The following is an 11,821-nucleotide window of genomic DNA, read 5'->3' on the forward strand; positions in this document are numbered from 1 at the left end:
TTTCATTTAATATATTGCATGCTAAGGTCCAAGGTTTACAGACGGCACTATAGGTAAGTCCCTTGGGCTTTTCCCTTGTTTCCCTCGAGGTCGCCACAGCAGATCCAAAGTGAATCTACTTGTTGATTTGGCATAATTTTTATGCAGGATGCCCTTCCTGATGCAACTCCACAATACATGGTGAATGGGCAGGAGTAGCCTTGAACCAGGATCTTCCACACTGGAAACACACAAACTTAACTGCTTGGATTTTAGATTATCTTCAGCTTTAGAGTCAAAACATGGATTGCATCCCTATATTTTGAGTGTTAACATTTTGAATAGTGTTTGGTATATCAGACATAAAAAAAGAACTAATTTCACTGAGTTGTACGTTTATTTTGCACGGGGGAGGGCATGGAACCCATAACTGCCAAGTGGCCTAACAGTGGTGCACACTCTAATACCGATGAGGACGACTGGAGTTTAAGATTTGGCAGCAGACATGGGTGGATATGGCAGCAAACATTCTCTATCAACTGATGAAATCTGAAGAATGTTTGTGAATGTGTTGATGTCAGTCACTTTCTTTTGGGAATGGGGGAGTTGGGTCATATTGACTTTTTCTCGTGCCACCTCAGTTTCAGCTCTTTCGTCCATGAGTGCCGTCTGTAACTAGAGACAGTTTAAGTTGACATGGATTCAGAATTTTGCCCCTCACATAAAAAATGCCTGTTGCTGCACTGCATTCTGGTCTATGGAGGCTGACGTGTTAGAATGTGTCTCTGCCCCTTCTGCAGCGTGACTGACTGTGCGAGGTCTGTCAATAAAGTAACGGTCCATTTTATTTATTTTTTTAATTATATGGATTTGAATCACGTGCGATTGCATCAGACAAGGTTGAACCCTCGTGCGCATGCATGAGTTTTTCCATGCCTGTCGGTGACGTCATTCGCCTGTGAGCACGGCTTGTGGGAGGAGCGCTCCACCCCCCTCGTCAGATTTTTTCCTGAGAGAAAATGGCCGAACACTTGGAGCAGCGCTACTGCATTAAATTCTGCCAGAAACTTGGCGACAGCCAGGCAGAAACGATTCGAAAAATCCAAACGGCTTTCGGAGATGAAGCCATGAGCAGCACACGGATTAAGGAGTGGTACAACCGGTTTAAAGACGGGCGTGTAATGGTGGAGAGCGAGCCGCACTCCGGTCGGCCATCAACGAGCCGAAATGACGAGATCGTTTCCAAAGTGCACGCTGTGGTTATGCGGGATTGTCGTGTGACTGTCCGAGAAATTGCAGAGGAAGTGGACATTAACAGGACTTCGGCACATTCCATCATGACGGAAGATTTGGGCATGAAACAAGTGGCGGTGAAGTTCATGCCAAAGTTGCTGACGGCGGAGCAAAAGCAACATCGTGTTGAAGTCTCACAGGACATGCTGGACTCCATTCACACTGATCCCAGCTTTATGGACACTATAATCACCGGAGATGAGTCCTGGGTGTATGGTACGATCCGGAAACAAAATTCCAGTCATCACAGTGGAAGCATTCCACATCGCCAAGACCGAAGAAGGCGCGCCAAGTGCGCAGCAAGATCAAGGTAATGCTGACTGTTTTTTTTTTACTCCCGTGGTGTGGTACTGTTGTGAAAGTGACGTGACACGGACCCACAACAGGGGGCGGTAATGAACGGACAATGGATAAGCCAAAAGTAACAATTTAATGTTGTGAATCGCACAACGACGTACAGACAATAACAATATGGTGGACTGTCAATCATACACCAGGTGACGTGTGGGCAGGCTCGACGATAGAAGACGCCTGGCGAGAGAAGAGCTGGATCCCCATACAGCTTCCACCACCAACGGAGCTGAAGAACACCGGAGCCGCCAAGCCCTGCGCCCCAGGTGGCCGCTGTCTTCAGCAGTCAGACCCGGTACTGCTGGCAGAAAATAGAGACAGTCCTGATGAGTGTGAGTTCGCACACTCAGTACTCCCACAGTCAGTGTTCAGTAAAGGAGGGAGAACCTCCACCTCCAATCACACACTCGTGCAGCTCCTGTTTAACCACTTATCTTGGTTTGGGGTGTGAAGCGAAGCCATCGCTGATCACACCAAACGCCAATCCCACAGATAAGGCAGAACACCACAGGATAACGGCTGCAAAAGAAGTTCAGGTTATCACTCAATGATTTGAGTCAGCAGAGAAAGTTACCTGAATGGTAGCTGATTTCTCGGCGGGGAGGTGGAGTTGCAGTCCGGCCTTTATGGTGGTGGTGATGAGTAGTGGATGAGTGACAGCTGGTACGGATGATGAGTGACAGCTGTCACTCCTGGTTGCTCCGACGCCCTCTCGTGCTTGAAGCCCGCACTTCAAGCAGGGCGCCATCTTGTGGTGGTGGGCCAGCAGTACCTCCTCTTCAGCGGCCCACACAACAGGTACACCACGAGTACGCACCACAGGGTCAAACAATAACAAAGGAGTATTACAGGGATGTCCTCCATCGTATACGTGATGGTGTGCGGCGCAAGAGACCGGAGTTGTGGGCCAGAGGAAATTGGCGCCTCCACCACGACAACGCGCCAGCTCATTCCTCTCATTTAATTCAGACTTATTTGACCAAAAACCAGACTCCGGTGGTTCAACAGACACCTTACTCCCCTGACATGGCCCCTTGCAACTTCTGGCTCTTCCCAAAACTTAAAATATCATTAAAATGAACCCGATTTGAGACAAGAGAGGACATCTTCTTACTTATAAGGTTTTGAATAATCAGGTCCCATCTTATCTTAGGGACCTCGTAGTACCATATCACCCCAATAGAGCGCTTCGCTCTCAGACTGCAGGCTTACTTGTAGTTCCTAGGGTTTGTAAGAGTAGAATGGGAGGCAGAGCCTTCAGCTTTCAGGCTCCTCTCCTGTGGAACCAGCTCCCAATTCAGATCAGGGAGACAGACACCCTCTCTACTTTTAAGATTAGGCTTAAAACTTTCCTTTTTGCTAAAGCTTATAGTTAGGGCTGGATCAGGTGACCCTGAACCATCCCTTAGTTATGCTGCTATAGATGTAGATTGCTGGGGGGTTCCCATGATGCACTGTTTCTTTCTCTTTTTGCTCTGTATGCACCACTCTGCATTTAATCATTAGTGATCGATCTCTGCTCCCCTCCACAGCATGTCTTTTTCCTGGTTCTCTCCCTCAGCCCCAACCAGTCCCAGCAGAAGACTGCCCCTCCCTGAGCCTGGTTCTGCTGGAGGTTTCTTCCTGTTAAAAGGGAGTTTTTCCTTCCCACTGTAGCCAAGTGCTTGCTCACAGGGGGTCGTTTTGACCGTTGGGGTTTTACATAATTATTGTATGGCCTTGCCTTACAATATAAAGCGCCTTGGGGCAACTGTTTGTTGTGATTTGGCGCTATATAAAAAAATTGATTGATTGATTGATTGATCATGGCTGTGACGACGGCGGAGCTGCGCGCCATCCCGAAAAAGGCGTTTTTGGAATGCTTCCAACAGTGGCGACACCGCTGGGAGAAGTGTGTGGAGTCCCAAGGAGAGTACTTCGAGGGTGATTAGGTTTCCAACCCTCCAAGTAAGCCAGTTTTTTTTTTCCCAGCCAATGGTCCGATACTTTATTGACAGACCTCGTATATCACAGCTCTATAGACAAACTGTGACTGTTGGATGTTTGCAGGAGATATCTTTTATTGTGACAGAGAGATGGTGTGATACAGGCCCTGACACAGAAGTACCAGGTGTTCATGATCAATCAAGAAAGCACATTAATGTCTAACATTCTGTCTTTACTGGACTTCGATTCTGTCCAGATTTTTATTGATCATTTCTATTTCTATTTCTGTGCTCTTTATTCATTATCAACCTGGGGAGGTGATGGTCTAGTGGTTAAGGTGTTGGGCTTGAGACCAGAAGATCCTCAGTTTAGCCTGACTGGGAAATTACTGAGGGCCCTTGGAGAAGGTCCTTAATCCCCTAGTTACCCCTGGTGTGTAGTGAGTCCCTTGTATGGCAGCACCCTCACATAGGGGTGAATGTGAGGCATTATTGTAAAGCGCTTTGAGCGTCTCATGCACATGGAAAAACGCTATATAAATGCAGTCCATTTCACTTCCCCATCAGAGAAGAAAATCACTAAGGTCCCTCCGGGAAGGTCCTTAATCCCCAAGTTACTCTCGGTGTGCAGTTGAGCTTCTTGCATGGCAGCACACTCAATCAATCAATCAGTTTTTTTTATATAGCACCAAATCACAACAAACAGTTGCCCCAAGGCGCTTTATATTGTAAGGTAAGGCCATACAATAATTATGTAAAACCCCAACGGTCAAAACGACCCCCTGTGAGCAAGCACTTGGCTACAGTGGGAAGGAAAACTCCCTTTTAACAGGAAGAAACCTCCAGCAGAACACTGACATGAATGAGTGAGTGTGTGAATGGGTGAAAGTGAAGCATCATTCTAAAGCACTTTAAGCATCTACAAGATGGGCAGAAAAGATGGAAATGTTGTCAATGTACTATTGACTTGGACACAACAAGTAACTAAAAAAGGAAGATGAGACTTATTTCACCACTTTGAAAACTGTCAGGGATTGTACCGGAGTTGACAAAGTTCACAGAAGGTATTTCATCTCAGAGGCCACTTTAAAGAACATCCAGAGGAGCTCAGAACATGTACTGTGATGGGACTGAAGGTAGACAAGCAGGCATTTATTAGCAGATTCCGTGAGCGGGCAACACGCCATCTGTGGTCTAGTGAACCTCGACCTGCTTACATTGTAATCAAAGTGTTGTTTTCCTGCAAGTCTGTGCCACACTCATGGAAAGTGCCAGAATGGTTCAGACAGATAACTGTGCTGTTCTATCCCACTGGCTCAGCTGCTTTGAGTCCTTTTGCAGAACTGATCTTGCATCCAGGATGAGGTCTCTGGTGCCTGTGTTCTGGTGGTTTATCCACCAAGCACCTGTGAGCCACCAACTCCCCATGAGATTGCAAAGGTGATGAAATAGCTGAAGGAAACAAACTACAGCAACCTGTGAATTAGGCTTAAACATCTTCAGGTGGGTGGAGATATTGTTTTCCTGGTATTGCTAGAAATCTGTGCTTCCATTTGAGAGACGTGTCATCTCATCAGACTGGAAGGAAGGACTATTGTCTCTCTCTGGAAAGGAAAGGGTGATCACCTGGATGTCAACAAACAGAAAAGTATTTCACTTGGAAAGCAAAGCAAAGTTTCAAGTACTCTGGTTTCTTACCCAACAAGTCAACCATCGATTGCTTCGGACCGTTGAATTTGCGGAATTTCTAGTAAAATGGTGGATAACAAAAGTAGACAAGCAACTGTTTGCGCTATTTTGAATGGAGACAGTCTCTCTGATGTCTTCCCTGTCATTTGTGGTATTCATCAGGGATATGTTCCAGCTTCCACTCTGTTCAGTGTTTGCATGCACTGGGTGTCGAGTAAGATCGAGCAGCTCAGTGACTTAGACGCCATTTTTGGTGAGGGATGGTTGACTGACCTCAACATTGCGAATGATGTGAACTTTATGCAACTATTGGATGCCATGACAGCAGCATTCTGAAGGATCTGAGTGTCAGAGTTTACAGTTGTCCTACATGAAGTCCTGGTCCAAGCTCTCAGTGAATTCCTGGACTGGAGAGTACCTGTATGCAGTAAGAACTACCAGACAGTTGAGAGATTCACTTATCTTGGCAGTTGCATTCATGTTTCTTACCCAACAAGTAAGAAACCTCTAGTAATACTGTGAGAAATCTTGGAGTCATTTTTGATCAGGATATGTCCTTCAATGCGCATATTAAACAAATATGTAGGACTGCTTTTTTGCATTTGCGCAATATCTCTAAAATTAGAAAGGTCTTGTCTCAGAGTGATGCTGAAAAACTAATTCATGCATTTATTTCCTCTAGGCTGGACTATTGTAATTCATTATTATCAGGTTGTCCTAAAAGTTCCCTGAAAAGCCTTCAGTTAATTCAAAATGCTGCAGCTAGAGTACTGACGGGGACTAGAAGGAGAGAGCATATCTCACCCATATTGGCCTCTCTTCATTGGCTTCCTGTTAATTCTAGAAGAGAATTTAAAATTCTTCTTCTTACTTATAAGGTTTTGAATAATCAGGTCCCATCTTATCTTAGGGACCTCATAGTACCATATCACCCCAATAGAGCGCTTCGCTCTCAGACTGCAGGCTTACTTGTAGTTCCTAGGGTTTGTAAGAGTAGAATGGGAGGCAGAGCCTTCAGCTTTCAGGCTCCTCTCCTGTGGAACCAGCTCCCAATTCAGATCAGGGAGACAGACACCCTCTCTACTTTTAAGATTAGGCTTAAAACTTTCCTTTTTGCTAAAGCTTATAGTTAGGGCTGGATCAGGTGACTCTGAACCATCCCTTAGTTATGCTGCTATAGACTTAGACTGCTGGGGGGTTCCCATGATGCACTGAGTGTTTCTTTCTCTTTTTGCTCTGTGTGCACCACTCTGCATTTAATCATTAGTGATTGATCTCTGCTCCCCTCCACAGCATGTCTTTTTCCTGATTCTCTCCCCTCAGCCCCAACCAGTCCCAGCAGAAGACTGCCCCTCCCTGAGCCTGGTTCTGCTGGAGGTTTCTTCCTGTTAAAAGGGAGTTTTTCCTTCCCACTGTAGCCAAGTGCTTGCCTCACAGGGGGTCATTTTGACTGTTGGGGTTTTTCTGTAATTATTGTATGGCTTTTGCCTTACAATATAAAGCGCCTTGGGGCAACTGTTTGTTGTGATTTGGTGCTATATAAATAAAATTGATTTGATTTGATGTTTCAGGGACCTCGGCTTATGAGGTTGAGAAATGTTATGGGAAGTGCTTACAAGGGTCACTGGACCGTGATGTTGATCATTTTGCAGAACCATGAAGGTCCAAACCTTCAAGATCCTCTTGATTCCTTTCTTAATGTGAGACATGGAATGTAACCAGTGACCTAATCTGATGAGTGGCAAAGGTGGATGTACTTTGAAGTGAGGTGGGTTTTGACTTGTTCGGGTAGGTCCCACCCAGGGCATCCAGGGGCATCACGCCCTCCCTACCCTCCTTAAAAACTGTAAAAATCGATAGCTTTCCCCCTGCATTCTAAACTAAACACTCCTTTGTCATCATTTTTAGCCAACAAATTTTATTTTAATCATGGGAAATCTAATTATGCATGCACTATTTATCAATGAGCCTTTGTTTAGGTCTATAGCCTTTGGTCATATGCTGCCAGGGGGGCTAAGGGGAGTGTCCTGACTAGATGTTCTTGGTATAAGGTCTCTCTGGAGAATCCTTGTGCACCGTTGGAGTGACTCTGATGTGCGGTTGCTTCAGGAAGTACTTGTACTGTGAGGTATCATCAGCTACTAGACTATGACCATGTGGTGCACATCCCTGATTCAGAGGTGCCTCAGTGAAAAGGCCATGGGGGGCCCTATAAATCACCTGGCTGTGGCAGATGGATGGCCACTTTTGGGAGGTGGAGACAGACCAGTGGTCCACCTGAGTGTTTATCCATCATGACACACAATGATTACGTAGTGTTGTGGAGGTGGGAACATGTAGCACCGGTGCATGGTCCCAGATTTCACCTGACCTTTGTCATTCAAACTAGAAGAGCACTCAGAGAGTTCATCCCTCCATCAAAGCCCCTCAAATGAAGTTAAGCCTCAAACCAAATTCTAGCAGTTAGTTCACTTTAGTGGATCACCGCTATTCGAAAACACATTTTTGTCCACCACATCTGATCAGTATCTGGATGGACAGACCATCAATGGATCCTGAACAATTGATCCTGATCATCCATCTTTCTTTCCTCAGCCATACTGATCACTGAACTTCAATCCTGATTGCTGACTTTGATCATTTATCTAGATCATTTACCGTTGATCCTCATTATGGAACTTTAATTCTGGCTGCTGATTTTTTTTGTTCATGATCACTCATCTTTCATCCTGTCATTTAATCATGGTTGTTGAACTGAGGTCCTGACAGCTGATTGCAGTGGCCTTGTAATCAGGGTCGAAGGAACCAGGACCAAATCCAAATCAAATCAATTTTATTTATATAGCGCCAAATCACAACAACAGTTGCCCCAAGGCGCTTTATATTGTAAGGCAAAGCCAGACAATAGTAAAAGTAAGTCCCTTCGGCTGCTCCCTTGTTTGCACTCGGGGTCGCCACAGCAAATCCAAGGTGGATCTGCATGTTGAATTGGCACAGGTTTTACACCGGATGCCCTTCCTGACGCAACTCCACATTACATGGAGAAATGTGGCAGGGGTAGGATTTGAACCCGGAACCTTCTGCACTGAAACCAAGCGCATTAACCACTTGGCCACCACCCCTTCCAAGGCAAAGCCATACAATAATCACAGAAAAACCCCAACGGTCAAAACGACCCCCTATGAGCAAGCACTTGGCGACAGAATATCAGCAAGAGTGAAGGGGAAAGTTTACAAAACAGTAGTGAGACCAGCTATGTTGTATGGTTTAGAGACAGTGGCACTAACAAAAAGACAGGAGGCAGAGCTGGAGGTGGCAGAGCTGAAGATGTTGAGATTCTCTTTGGGAGTGACAAGAATGGACAAGATTAGGAATGAACATATCAGAGGGACAGCTCAGGTGGGACGGTTTGGAGACAAAGTCAGAGAGGCGAGATTGAGATGGTTTGGACATGTGCAGAGGAGGGACCCAGGGTATATAGGGAGAAGGATGCTGAGGATGGAGCCACCAGGCAGGAGGAGAAGAGGGAGACCAAAGAGGAGGTTCATGGATGTGCTGAGAGAGGACATGCAGGTGGTTGGTGTGACAGAGGAAGATACAGAGGACAGGGTGAGATGGAAACGATTGATCTGCTGTGGCGACCCCTAACGGGAACAGCCGAAAGACAAAGAAGAAGAAGAAGGGAAGCATGTATAAAGTGAATAAAATTGGTCCTAGCACAGAACCTTGTGGAACTCCATAATTAACCTTAGTCTGTGAAGAAGACTCTCCATTTACATGAACAAATTGTAATCTATTAGATAAATATGATTCAAACCACCGCAGCGCAGTGCCTTTAATACCTATGGCATGCTCTAATCTCTGTAATAAAATTTTATGGTCAACAGTATCAAAAGCAGCACTGAGGTCTAACAGAACAAGCACAGAGATGAGTCCACTGTCCGAGGCCATAAGAAGATCATTTGTAACCTTCACTAATGCTGTTTCTGTTTCTGTATGATGAATTCTGAAACCTGACTGAAACTCTTCAAATAGACCATTCCTCTGCAGATGACCAGTTAGCTGTTTTACAACTACCCTTTCACGAATTTTTGAGAGAAAAGGAAGGTTGGAGATTGGCCTATAATTAGGTAAGATAGCTGGGTCAAGTGATGGCTTTTTAAGTAATGGTTTAATTACTGCCACCTTAAAAGCCTGTGGTACATAGCCAACTAATAAAGATAGATTGATCATATTTAAGATCGAAGCATTAATTAATGGTAGGGCTTCCTTGAGCAGCCTGGTAGGAATGGGGTCTAATAGACATTTTGATGGTTTGGAGGAAGTGATTAATGAAAATAACTTAGACAGAACAATTGGAGAGAAAGAGTCTAACCAAATACCAGCATTACTGAAAGCAGCCAAAGATAACGATATGTCTTTGGGATGGTTATGAGTAATTTTTTCTCTAATAGTTAAAATTTTATTAGCAAAGAAAGTCATGAAGTCATTACTAGTTAAAGTTAAAGGAATACTCGGCTCAATAGAGCCCTGACTCTTTGTCAGCCTGGCTACAGTGCTGAAAAGAAACCTGGGGTTGTTCTTATTTTCTTCAATTAGTGATGAATAGTAAGATGTCCTAGCTTTACGGAGGGCTTTTTTTATAGAGCAACAGACTCTTTTTCCAGGCTAAGTGAAGATCTTCTAAATTAGTGAGACGCCATTTCCTCTCCAACTTACGGGTTATCTGCTTTAAGCTACGAGTTTGTGAGTTATACCACGGAGTCAGTCACTTCTGATTTAAGGCTCTCTTTTTCAGAGGAGCTACAGCATCCAAAGTTGTGCTCAATGTGGATGTAAAACTATTGACGAGATAATCTATCTCACTCACAGAGTTTAGGTAGCTACTCTGCACTGTGTTGGTATATGGCATTGGAGAACATAACAAAGAAGGAATCATATCCTTAAACCTAGTTACAGCGCTTTCCGAAAGACTTCTGCTGTAATGAAACTTATTCCCCACTGCTGGGTAGTCCATTAAAGTAAATGTAAATGTTATTAAGAAATGATCAGACAGAAGGGGTTTTCAGGGAATACTGTTAAGTCTTCAATTTCCATACCATAAGTCAAAACAAGATCTAAAGTATGATTAAAGTGGTGGGTGGACTCATTTACATTTTGAGCAAAGCCAATTGAGTCTAATAATAGATTAAATGCAGTGCTGAGGCTGTCATTCTCAGCATCTATGTGGATGTTAAAATCGCCCACTATAATTATATGAGTTTTGTCTGACTTATATCTAAGTCAGACAAAAGGTCTGAAAATTCACAGAGAAACTCACAGTAACGACCAGGTGGACGATAGATAATAACAAATAAAACTGGTTTTTGGGACTTCCAATTTGGATGGACAAGACTAAGAGACAAGCTTTCAAATGAATTAAAGCTCTGTCTGGGTTTTTGATTAATTAATAAGCTGGAATGGAAGATTGCTGCTAATCCTCCGCCTCGGCCCGTGCTACGAGCATTCTGACAGTTAGTGTGACTCGGGGGTGTTGACTCATTTAAACTAACATATTCATCCTGCTGTAACCAGGTTTCTGTAAGGCAGAATAAACCAGGATCATCAAAGATCAAAGGCAGGATCATTAGCAAATGAATCACAAAGATCATAGCTTCCTACCTATCTGAATGATGGAAGGTAGGCTCCGCCCCTTAATCCAGCTCAACGCCAAAATGTAATCAGTTCTTCCTTATCCCAAGCCCTACATCTCCACCAAATTTAACTGAAATCTATTCACAACAAAAACATTTCCTCCCTGACAGGTATTGCTGGGTCTGACATCTGTCCTGTAAAAAAAAAAAAAAGAATGACAATCCTGAAAAATTTAAGGCTGCTCGGCCACCTTTAATTTACTCAACTTAAGGATGTTAGTTTTGGCAAATTAGATGGGGAAGTTAACCCAAAATAATTTGTTTGGTTTGACCAATTATCCATAAAATCATTTCACAGTCTCAAAGTGAAACCACTTCAAATAATGTGCTGTTAACCTTGAAAGAATGAGCTGATGAAGATGAACAACAGCTTAAGTGTCTCTACTCATGATGTCATAAAGGCAGGAACAACTTTAGTGTTTTGCTCAAAGACACTGTGACATACAGGAGCTACCAGGGATTGATCCACTAACCTTGTGGGTTTAATTTGCTCAAAAAAGACAATTCATCAAAAAACATTCATCAATCCAACTATTCATTCATCCAATTCTGGTAAAGGTTACCAGAATTGCAACTCAATTGTTTGTCAACAGAACAAGGCCCACGTCAAACAAACCCAAATATGATTAGTTTAAATCCAGCACAGTGTTTAGTGCCATGACGTAGGTTGGAGAGCAAACTGTACATAAACCATAATGTTGATGGCTCAAATCCCCAGTGATCCTCTTAGTGGATGTGACCTTAAGTGAGACTAAGGACCAAAATGTTCGCAGTCAGAACCTGTTTTTGTGTGAGGAAGTAATTAAAACTATCTGCAACGCTGTCAGTTAAGTTTTACTTTTGAGCAAATGTATTATTTTAAGTACAATGAACTCAAGGTTCTGTGTTAAG

This window comes from Thalassophryne amazonica, chromosome 19, assembly GCF_902500255.1.
Source record: "Thalassophryne amazonica chromosome 19, fThaAma1.1, whole genome shotgun sequence".
Taxonomy (NCBI): Eukaryota; Metazoa; Chordata; class Actinopteri; order Batrachoidiformes; family Batrachoididae; genus Thalassophryne; species Thalassophryne amazonica.